Here is a 12,379-nt window from a genome sequence, read left to right on the forward strand (position 1 = left end):
TGGTAAGTGCTCAAACAAACACTGCGTTTATGCAAACAAACTATCCAGAACTCATTTCCTCCAACTGAACTCTTTTGAGTTTGTACTCTAAATTCCATTGCGTATGAGCCTGAGCCTTTTCAAAAAATGAAGTTATTGCTTTACAGTTCAAACACATGCTCATATATCTCTAGAACCAAATTCGTTCAGTTCTAGGTCTTAAACTGGATCTTATAAATTACAATAAACCCTATAGATATTGTGTAGTGTTGAATAAACATCTATCGCAGTAACCATTCTAGCAAAACACACACTGCAGACAGCATTTTCATCACAGATCTGAGCTATATAGCCTAGAAAGTTATGTTTGTGTCATTATTATAAAGTTGAGATATTTAGAGAAATTTGAAAATTATTACAATACAAATAAATAGTTTACTAATAACATTCAGTATCTCTATCGGCCCTAGGCAAAGGTCAAATATCAGTGCAGTTGTATTTGCCATAATGTTAGCTTTAAAATGAAATATTCTAATACCTTTTATATAGCATGTTTTGGAACAATAAATGCAAATATAAACAAGTAATATTTGATACCTGGAAGCATCAGTAAGACATAACTGCAGAAATGCCTGGAGATGTTATTAGGCTATAATGAGATTTAAAAAAATAGGGGGCAAGTCCCATGTATCTACTCATCTTACAAGTACTTTGCTCAGTTTAATATATTGCCATTTTGGATTGTGATTCAGGCACTGATTGTGGTCTCTAATGTTGAGCTACAAAAGTCCTTGTGTCTATGAACTGTGCCCAGGATTGTACTGTACACAACGGTGTATGATTCACTCCTATGCCTAATTCAGCCATATCCCCACATGCTAACAGGTGCTTAGTTGTGCTGTGTTATACAACAGTGCAGCACAGTACATCTGTGTATGTCCTGTGCTCTGCTATCAGTGACTGTGATTCATGAAGATATCGCGGTCATTTGGCATGCCACCAGAGGGGATATGGTGCTATGCAAACTGCTTTGGGTGGCAGCTCACCAGCATCACTTTGTGGGGTGGAACAAGTTTGTGTGACAGCAGGTTTTATCAATTCTACTGCTGACAGAAATTTTCCTGTCATGTTAAGGTGGTGTTCATTTTTTCTCTCATTTTACTTTTGATAGTGCTAGCATAGTCACAACTGTTTGAATGGAAGGGGCTTAGCTTAGTTGCCAAGTACAGCACCATTCTATATTATATGGTTGCCAACCCGTACATTAGTCCATTGGGATCACCCATTACTATAGTGGTGCTGGCTTCCAGAATCTCATATGATGGGGAGGGGTTCTTACACGTTCTCTAAGTCACTATGGATTTTGGTACACAGGTATTTTACATTCCAGCCAGCCCTGATCCATTACTCACCAACATTTATGAAAAGGGTTGTAAAACTAAAAGGCTGTTAAACATTTTTTTCTTCTGAAAGTGGGGCCTTATGAGAATTAAACTAATATGAACCTTTATTTTTTGTGACTGTGGCTAAAAAACTTAAGTTTTCCTTTAGCCAGCCTTACCATTATAGCACTTGGAAATTATAAAATGATAGCAACAAGAAGCAAAGAAGGTAAAACTTTAGGCAAGAGTCAATAATGAAGAATGACATGCCATTTATTCAGTTTAAGTTAATCATTTCCTGTGCAAATCAGATGGTCCATAAAACTTTTTCAGGCATGACCCAGGAAATACACAAGGTTTGTGATAGCAATAGCTACCATGGTCACAAATGAAATAAAATGCATAAGGATGCCATTGGAGGAAGAAGACCCATGGGGTGCTGAGTCTGCATGAGTTTTGTAAATAGCCTTTGTACAGCTGTGACAATCCCACCTACACCAATCCTTTCCTTGCTCAAGCAAATGCGATGACTTGAAAGAGTAGAACTGCCTCAAAAATATACTCCAGAACTCTACCACTGTCACTGAGAAAAAGTACTCCTTCAACCCAAGTCTGTCTTGAACCACTCACATTCAAGATGGCAACCTTTGTTTTTTTTTTTTAATATATTCTTGTTTTATTCCCCATACCTGGTGCCACTACTACCCATTTATTCCTCGTGACTGTGGAAAGAGCTGTTTATGGCATGGCCATCAACCAGGCAGCTATAAGGAGTACATTTCCTTTTCTGGCCTTACCCCATCCGCTGATGGTTGACAGAAGGGCCTGCTGTGGAAAGAGCTGTTTATGGTATGGCCATCAACCAGGCAGCTATAAGGAGTACATTTCCTTTTCTGGCCTTACCCCATCCACTGATGGTTGACAGAAGGGCCTGCTACACCTTGCCCTAAGTCATGCAAAGGCATACTCTCTGCAGTTGCAGATTGGTAGAGCCAAGCACATCCTCAGCTCATGGTGCTGCATGCCTTGCAACTCTTTCCAGTTTAGCTGCCAACTTTGCAGTGGGATAGACTGCTGCCCTTCCTCCCCAAGGTTAGTAAAGCCACTACTGGTTTCTCATTCCCATCCTACAGTACCTGCATCACTAGTAGATCTTCTGACATTCAGGTCACAGTCAGGCTTTATTTCTCTCTGCCACAGAACTGACTGGGAATTTGACCGGGATCAGTACTGGAAGGTCTGCAGAGCTGTTGAACTGATCCAGCAACCATGTCCAATGCTTTGCATCACCATAACTAATGAGAAAGCACTGAAAGGTGTCACCTCTGTCTTTGTTGCAGATATACATTCCCTAGAGGTTGATATGGTGAATGCATTTGAGTGATTCCAAATTTCTGAGCATTATATGGTTTCTCATCCATACCAAAAACACCAAAACGGACCAGCTGTAAGGATGTAGATAATTTTATTGCTTCAATAAATAATAATTTCAGCAAAGGTCAAAACCATGCTGAATAAGCAGACCGGTTTCGGCTAATGTTAGCCTTTTTCAATGCCCAATATCCAAAAATAGTAAAACATCACCCTTGTGAGCACTACTTATAGTCCCTCTCTTAAAGAGCTATTACCCAATAAAAATTCATTATATTGGCTAAATTGAAAATTTTAACATAATGTGCACATAGTTCAACCCACATATTCAAAATTCCATTTGTTATTTGGACAAAAAATCATTTGTTAATTGGACAAAAATTCAATAGATTGCATTGTAAATGTACATATGTATGATCAAAATATTTGGGCAGACATAAACCTATAATCAAACTGCTGATTTATGTATTAAATAAAACGGTTATGACAACTGTACCTCAAACAATAACCTGACATTGTAAATATATGTCACAATATATATATGGCTGAAATATATTATCTAAACGTATAAAACCCACACATAATGGGTAAAAAAATCAATGTAGCCCAATAAATTGTAACATAAATATAGAAATACACATGTATTTATAACCTATTGAATTGGTTCCAATGTGTTCAATCCTGGTCTAAAAAGACCCCCTAACCTGATAATCTATTTATACTCCATGTCATTAAGTTTCTTATGCCATCCTGCTTTCATTTGTCTATGTAAGGTGATTCTATCTATGATAATGAATGTGAAGTGAGCAGAGGGGTGTTCAAGTGTATGTTTATACAAAGCATTGGTCATGCGTTTGTGTTTAATCACACTAATGTGTTCACAAACCCTAAGTTTAACAGGCCTGGAGGTCTGTCCCACATAAAATGCCGAACAATTACAAGTGGCCAGATATACTGCCCAATCCGAACTACAATTAGAAAACATTCTAATCTCAAAAACCTGGGATGTATTTCTGCTGGAAAACTCACTAGTTTTGGGCATGTGTTTACAAAATGAGCAATGACCACAAGGAAAACTTCCCTTCAGTATTGTTCCCTCCAAAGTGGTCTGTAATGAATGCTGTGAACTATGTCTTTTATAGTGGGTTAGAAAAGAATTTAAATTTCTGCCTCTTCGGTAAGAAAAAGAACATTGTTGGGGTAATATGTCGTTCAAAATTTCATGGGACCGTAAAATGTCCCAATGTTGGTTAATGATATCAACAAATCGATTAGTATTGGCCCCATAGGTAGTTACTAACCTCAAAGTGGGATTATGCCCTGACCTATGGTCGAACTGTTGTTTGGATTTGTATTGTAATAACTCAGACCGTGATGAATGGTTAGCTGTTTTCAAAGATTTAATAATGATGTGTTTTTGATATCCACGATCAACAAATCTATTAACAAGATCATCACAAGCCTTAGAACCATCCTCCAAAGAGGAACATATTCTTTTCATCCTCATAAATTGTGATTTGGGGATGTTGTGGATGATGTGGCGTGGATGACAACTGTCCGCATGTAGCAGAGTGTTATACTGAGGAAATTTCCTATAGACTGATGTAGCTAAAGTCTGATCCTGAAGTCTAGTAATCAAAACATCCAAAAACACATTGCTATCATGTTCTATGTTGACTGAAAAGTGAATTCCAAAACTGTTGTTATTTAAATAATCCACAAATTTGGAAAGTTGTTCCTTAGTTCCACGCCACACCATCCAACAATCATCCAGATATCTTCTCCAAATATCAAGATCTGCCAAAAAAGGATTGTGATGTGTATCATATATATATGTGGCCTCAAAATAACCCATGAACAGGTCCGCATATATGGGGGCAAAAGACGCCCCCATTGCTGTTCCATTGACTTGCCAGTAAACTTGGCCGTTATAATAAAAAATGTTCTTACATAACACAAATTCGGTTAATTTGGTCAAAAAATTATTGAATTCCATAGAATACAATTTTGATTTATAAAGCCAATATGAAACAGCTAAAATGCCTAGTTCATGTGGTATACTGGTATATAATGAGGCCACATCAAGGGTGCACAACCACCAAGAGGATTCTAATTGTGAGTCTTGAACTATATTAAGAAACTCGGTTGTGTCCTGTATACGTGATCGAATATGTTTCAATAGAGGTTTTAAATATACAGTAAGGAAGCTAGATAAAGGTTCAGTTAAAGAACCACGCCCAGAAACAATGGGTCTACCTGGGGGGTTATTTGCATCCTTGTGGATTTTAGGTAACAGATACAGATACTGGGGGATAGGTTCCTCCACCTGTAATTCCTTAGCTACCTTTTCTGTAATTACCCCCTGATTGATTGACGCCTCCAAAAACCTGTCTATTTCAGCCTTGAAACGTATAGTAGGATCCAACTTAAGCTGTTTATAATAGCTAGCATCAGACAACTGTCGTAGAGCTTCCTTATGATATGCTTCATAGTCCATGACCACGATGGCGCCTCCTTTGTCTGCCATTGTAATAACTAGCTGTTGATTATTCTTAAGCTCTGATAAAGCCTGTCTTTCCTTATGGCTTAAATTATTGAATTGTGGTTGATATACATTAGCATAATGTAACTCCTTCATGATGCATTCCCTGAAAATAGAAACATGTTTGTTCATTGGAGCAACAAAATTAGATTTCCTGAATCTAAATTCAATAGATCTTTGAGCTTCATTCTTGTCTGAGAAAAATATTTTCAGATTAAGTAATCTACAAAAATTGTTAACATCATTTAACAAATCATGTTCAGGAACAACAGAACTTGGAACAAAGTTCAATCCTTTATTCAAAAGTGTAATCTGAGCAGGGGAAAGAACAATAGACGAGATGTTATGAACATTATTAATTACTGTATCATCTGTTGCAACAGATTCTGTAAAGTTGGAGTATTTGAACCTAGATCTATGTTTTCTGCCCCCCCTCCTCCTACCCTTTGGTCTAAAGGGGGCATCTGTCTTCTTTTGGCCACTGGGGACGCCTGACGTGAAGACGCTTCTCCATCTGACGTGGAGTAGGTTTCCTCCTCAGAAGTAAAATCTGAGGAGGTGTGTGCATGTCTAAGAATTGACCTAGGTCTTTTCTTGTTATTATTTTTCACCCTTGGATTAATCTGAGGTTCACTGAATCTGACTGTTTTTTGACTAATGAAGGGCTTCCCCTTTTCATAATCCATGAGATCCCGCTGAAATTTATTAATCTTTCTCTTCATCAGTTGTTTTTCTAGAATAGACAAGTCTTTAGCTAAATTGGAGATGTGTTGAGAGTAATACTGTTGCTTGTTAAATTGTTCAGCCTCCGAGCATAAACCCTGAATGTCTGACAAGTTGTTAGTAATAGTTCTATCATAATATTTTAACAAACAACTAACAAAAAGCATGGATGCTGAATGTTGTGCATCTGCCCAATCCTTGGATAGCTCCTCATCAATATGTGCTACCAAAGGTTGTAAACGTACCCTCAACCCCCTTGGTGTTATGTTCTTGGTTTGATAAGCTTTGAACAGCTTCATATGCCAAACATTCGTGCGTAGAATTTTCATGTGTCTCCCCAATTTAGTAAATATATAACTACATTTTTGTTCATCATTAGTAGTAAATTCAATATTCTCAGAATTGGCATTATTGGTCAAACCAAACACTTCCAAGTTGTCCCTATCAGCTGCCAATCCATGTAAAATGTCATTTAAATCCATTATAAAATGGTTCAAAGAGGCACTATGATGAAAAAAAAACAATACTTTAAAGTTTCTGAAACACTTCCAGACTAAAATAACCAGTATATAGCAATCACAAACATAAGGGGTTGCAAAATCTGTTCAAAAAAGAAAAAATCTAAGCCCCAACAAACCCTTGATACTAATAAATAGGACAAAACCTAAAAATAGACCAATGTTCTTGTAAAAAGAACAAAAGGTTTGGCATGTTCAAAAGGTTGAATGGCAAAAAAAACGTCAAAGTCAACCAGAATGACATTCGTCTCAACTGGTACTCATATGCTCTGTACTAAACCAAATTGAAATGAACCAGAATATTCATCTCCTCTGATATAAAAAGTATCTACCAACTTCCCAGAGGTGAAAATTATTGATGGTTATTATAAACCAGAATGACTTTCGTCTCATCTGGTACTGATGTAATCCATTTTGAACAAAATTTGAACAGCCTTAAACAATTTTAAACCAGAACGACCTTCATCTCTTCTGGTATAGTATTGGACAATATTGTCCCTAAATAAACTTGTTAGAATCACCTTATTGTGATATAAAAATGTATTATCACAATATTGAACCTATTTTGCATCTATTAACCACCCCTAGTTAAACAAATGTATAACTGAGTATTGCTGAAAATGTTCCAGAAAATTAAATCCAATAAAAATAATAATCAGTGTTTCTCAACCAATAATGCCAAACTACATCTGAAAAACAAGTTTGAAACAGTACCCCTCCTACCCCCTATATCTAATAAAACCCAAAAGCGCCTAAATATATCTAGTACAAATATAATATATTGACCCTATATGATGAATAATTGGTGACCAAAAGATGAAATGTCTTAGTTAGATTGATTTATGATTCTAAAAGTTGCAATAAACAGCCCTAACCACTATACACATTAATAAGCTGATCATATTGCTTTCTCCCCACATTTGCACAGATATCCTGACAGGCTCAACCTACTATTTCAAAAACCATGGGCCGTTCATAATAGTCTGACCCTACAAACGCAGCCCAAAATGATGAAACTCTGTTACACAATATAACATACATCCACCTTATTACATGAATATAGCTCTCCCTTATACTTAATCAAAGTACAAATAGTCTATAAAACACATGCCCCAAATGTAAAAAACGTGTTATAGTGACCTGCATACATTCACAATAATCACATAGTATGTTATATAAATTTGTTCCAAAGAGAGCGGCCGAGAAAGTCAAAATGGCCCCAGTTTCATAGAATGTAAAGGGGACTATAGTTACACCAATGTCTCTAGTTGGAAAACAAAATTTAAATAGTCCAGTCTTGGCTTATGGCTTTCTCCTGTCCTATATCTTAGTCCAAGTAGCCTATAGACCTGTTACCCAAGATATGAAAAAACATATTGTAACATGACATGCATAAATTCACAATAATCACATAGAATCTGTATGATTTTGTCCATAAAGGAACGGCCAAGAAGATGAAAATGGCCCCCGTTCCATAGACTAGAAAAAGGAACTGATGTTAAACAAATATCCCTCGTTTCAAAAACCATGGGCCGTTCATAATAGTCTGACCCTACAAACGCAGCCCAAAATGATGAAACTCTGTTACACAATATAACATACATCCACCTTATTACATGAATATAGCTCTCCCCTATACTTAATCAAAGTACAAATAGTCTATAAAACACATGCCCCAAATGTAAAAAACGTGTTATAGTGACCTGCATACATTCACAATAATCACATAGTATGTTATATAAATTTGTTCCAAAGAGAGCGGCCGAGAAAGTCAAAATGGCCCCAGTTTCATAGAATGTAAAGGGGACTATAGTTACACCAATGTCTCTAGTTGGAAAACAAAATTTAAATAGTCCAGTCTTGGCTTATGGCTTTCTCCTGTCCTATATCTTAGTCCAAGTAGCCTATAGACCTGTTACCCAAGATATGAAAAAACATATTGTAACATGACATGCATAAATTCACAATAATCACATAGAATCTGTATGATTTTGTCCATAAAGGAACGGCCAAGAAGATGAAAATGGCCCCCGTTCCATAGACTAGAAAAAGGAACTGATGTTAAACAAATATCCCTCGTTTAAAAACGAAATTTAGATAGTCCGGTCCAAGCTGGATGCTTGAAAAAATAATTCTTTTGCCAGTACTGACATGCACCAAGTAATCTTTGTAATTATCTTATCGGCAAAAGAGCTATAAAAAACAAAAACGCTCTTCGAAATTGTAGATACAAATAGTTCCCAACAGTACCTTGTGAGAAGAGCATATGTTCACATAAGCTGTTCCATCCAGGCTGGATGACAAAAATTAAATGTCAAAACAGTACTTGCTGAAACTTCCGATCCTGGAGTAAGGCCCCAACCCAAACATACATGTGTAATTCACAGTCATTCTCATCCATACCAGGCATACCTCTCAATTGTCAAGATTTTTATAGCATATCCAGATTTTTGTCAAATATTTTTGGTATGTTCTTCATAAATTTTGTGGTTTTCTGGTAAATCTGTGAGGACTGAAGCTACTGTATAATGACAAACATTTGAGTTTCAGATTTTATATCCTCTAGAAAATACATGTTAACACAATAAATACATGTTAACACAATGTGTTATTCTAGCAACTTTCTAAGCTTATAAGAGCAATATTTAAAATCTGTCCCTGATTTTGGGCCTTTTGTTCATATTTTTTGTGAGTGCCTTCTTTGTCCTGATAGAAGACATGCTTCTTCATGTACCAGGGAAGAAGAGAAGTTTTGAAGAAATCTTTTTCTTCACCATAACCATCTTTCCTGAGTCAAGTCACTTTACCAATCTAATTAATCGGTCTCACACAGCACAGTGCCTCATAACTTCATGTCCCATGTTCAAGCCTATCTTCTAATTACTGTGTGGACTGTATGTTCTGCTCATGCTCTGTGAGAGTTTTCTCTGGGTACTCTATTTTCGTCCCTATTTCCAAAATACTAAATTAAACTGTTCATATATATTTATTGCATTTGCCCCTGCACCCTTGTGGCCTGGGTTATGGATGAAATGTGCTTATCCAGTCAAAAACAGTTAAATAAAATAGCTTCCAAGTCTTATATATCATTTATTTATTTATTTCCAGTTTGATAACAGGGGAGGTCCACTGGGCTCAAGGAGCCTGTTTACAGGGAGGCCCGGGGAGAAAATCTCCATAATACATAGTAGAAATAGTAACAGTTAAGCAAATAGTAAATATATAGAAAAACTTAAGCAAAGTAAAACAGCAACATAGAATAATATACAATGCATATTTACATGTTTACACATTAGAGAACAGTAGTACAGAGTCACCATTGTAGTGAGGTTTTAAATCATCTGAGAATGGTATAAAATTAAAATTTTAAGAAAACAGTAAATAGGATTAATCCCCTATAAGGTAAGCTGGAAGGTACTTTATGTGCAATGGATGTATTTATGTATTAGGCAGGATTAGGTAGGTAGAGTGCAGTTGCATTTACATTTATCGGAGAGGTAAGAATGGAGCTGAGTTTTAAGTGTTAAAAGTTTTCAGAAACTCAGAGAAGGAGGTAGAGAACTCCATTTCTTGGCTAAGGAAAATGTTACTTACAAGAGAAGGAGGTACTGTGTTCCCTTAGACTTAAAAGGCAGTGAAGGCTTTGTAAGCAGACAAAGATCTTTAGTGACTTTTGCAGGACAGACAGAACAATTATGCAATTACATGTATTTAACATTATTTATTGTATACCTATCTCCTATTCACTCACAGCTTTCTAGGATCTTCTGCTACCACAGTTCCTCAGTCCATACCTCTGTCTTCACAACAAACTTAACATTTAACAGAAACATTTTTGTACCCACTGGAATACAAGTATGTCCTCCTCTTCTGTCAGGTATAAAAAAGAAAAATGTCACACAAAAGTCATGACACATGCACATAGCCGACCTTAGGCATAGGCCAACTAGGCGGCCGCCTAGGGCGCCAGTGTGACAGGGGCGCTTTTCCAGTATTTATTTGGTGTAGGTAGACCAGGATGGGGGCACCAGGTGGTGTGATAGGGGGCACCATGGAGCTCTTTTTCTTAGGGCACCAGTTGACCTAAGGCCACTCCAGCACATGCAGTTTGATTGTCTGATACAGAGTTTCTCTAGAAAAAAATCATGCTAGCTTTATGGCTTCTAATTTTAACTTTCCCTAGTAACAATGCATGTACAAGGATGAAAATTAAAGATTAACTCAAACAGTAAACACTTCAGAAATGTTAAAAGAAAAATTATCTGCTTTTAGGCAGCTGGGAAGATCTAGACATATCAGTTTGTCATTTGTTACACCATTTTATGTGAAATAGTGGAGAACAAAGCAAGATTTGTGTTGCATCCTTAATTTCAATTAATATTATCAGATTAGTTTCTTGCTTTTCATCAGCACATGTTCTTATCTCCCCCCAATGTATTAAAACTTTTTTAAATGGCATCTTAAGTGTATAAATAGCTGGCAAACCAATATAATGATCAGATAAGTGGTGTCACCTTTCCTCTGTGAGCCTTCTCAGATACATTTCAAAAATTATTTTATAAGTGTGTAGCTGCCTGGTACATTATTCTCTTACTGGAAAAATAGAACTAGCAAAGGATCAAGGAAAACTCTGCATATGTGCTTAATGTACCTGTTCTCTTACTGTTTCACACTAAGACAAATCTTACTGAAACATAAACCTCATTCAGTATCCCCATGCTGTTCTTCTCTGATAAGCCCATTTGAAGGAGAGCCCCCCTCCCAGGCACACACACACAGGGGCTCCTACCACTTTCTTTTGTATCTGTCATATTCTTTACTGACCGATTGGTTTAATTTTTTTGCCTTTAGTTAATTGCATTTATTTTCCATATCTTCTTTGGGCCAGTAAGGTGTGTGTAATAATATATATGTGTGTGTGTGTGTGTATGTGTATATACACGCATATATATATATATATATATATATATATATATATATATATATATATATATATATAAATTTAAAATGTTTTTTTTTTTTTTGTTACAATTGGATGGTTCAAGAACATATGTGGAGACTTAGTATCAGGCATAGCACATACAACTGTCCTTCTACAATGCCTTGAAAATTTAAGCAGTCTTTCTTTGAAAGAAGTACTTTTCATTTATATGGATTGTGTGTAGGGGAAGCTGAATATACAGTGGAACTAGTTTTTTCTCTTCTGTCCTTTTTCTGAATTTAGAACAGTTGGCTTTTGGTTCATTATGATGTAAAACTTTCATAAATAAAATTTAGTCATGCCTGTTTTATCTATACATGAGCAGAAACTGATATAAAGAGCATTATTTCCTTTCTACTCTCCAGATATGTTCATTTTGTCTTCATATACAAGTACATAAAATTACTATTCACAGTTTCAGTTCTTCAGTCATCCATCTGGCTTAACCTTCCCACCACTTCTAGTTTAGATACTGCAGTCTGGGACATATGTCTCTTTTAGAGAGAGAAGGTTATTGGTCCCGCAGGTTTTGAGGGGGGGTTATATAAAAGTAGGTGTCAGTGGTCAAGCATTTACAAGCTTTCTAATATTTCCGGGAAGCATAGTATTCTCCTGTGATTTCATTATTTCCACACACAGACACACACGTACCTTTTTGTCTTCTTTTGTTATATTTTACACTCGCTAAATGGCAAAAATGCTGCTTAATGAGTATAAAATAATGGAGGCTGTTCCATTTCCTCAGTCCAAGCTCCACAGCGGCTTGTGAAGCAGTGGACTCGTTCTTCTCAGCGGGCATTACTTGCACATTAATACCCTGCTGGACAACACTCATTCTCCAATCAGGGTATTGATGTACAGTTTGCCCATTGTCTAAAAGAAG

This window comes from Protopterus annectens, chromosome 13.part0 (assembly GCF_019279795.1).
Source record: "Protopterus annectens isolate FY-2018-M chromosome 13.part0, PAN1.0, whole genome shotgun sequence".
Lineage (NCBI taxonomy): Eukaryota > Metazoa > Chordata > Ceratodontiformes > Protopteridae > Protopterus > Protopterus annectens.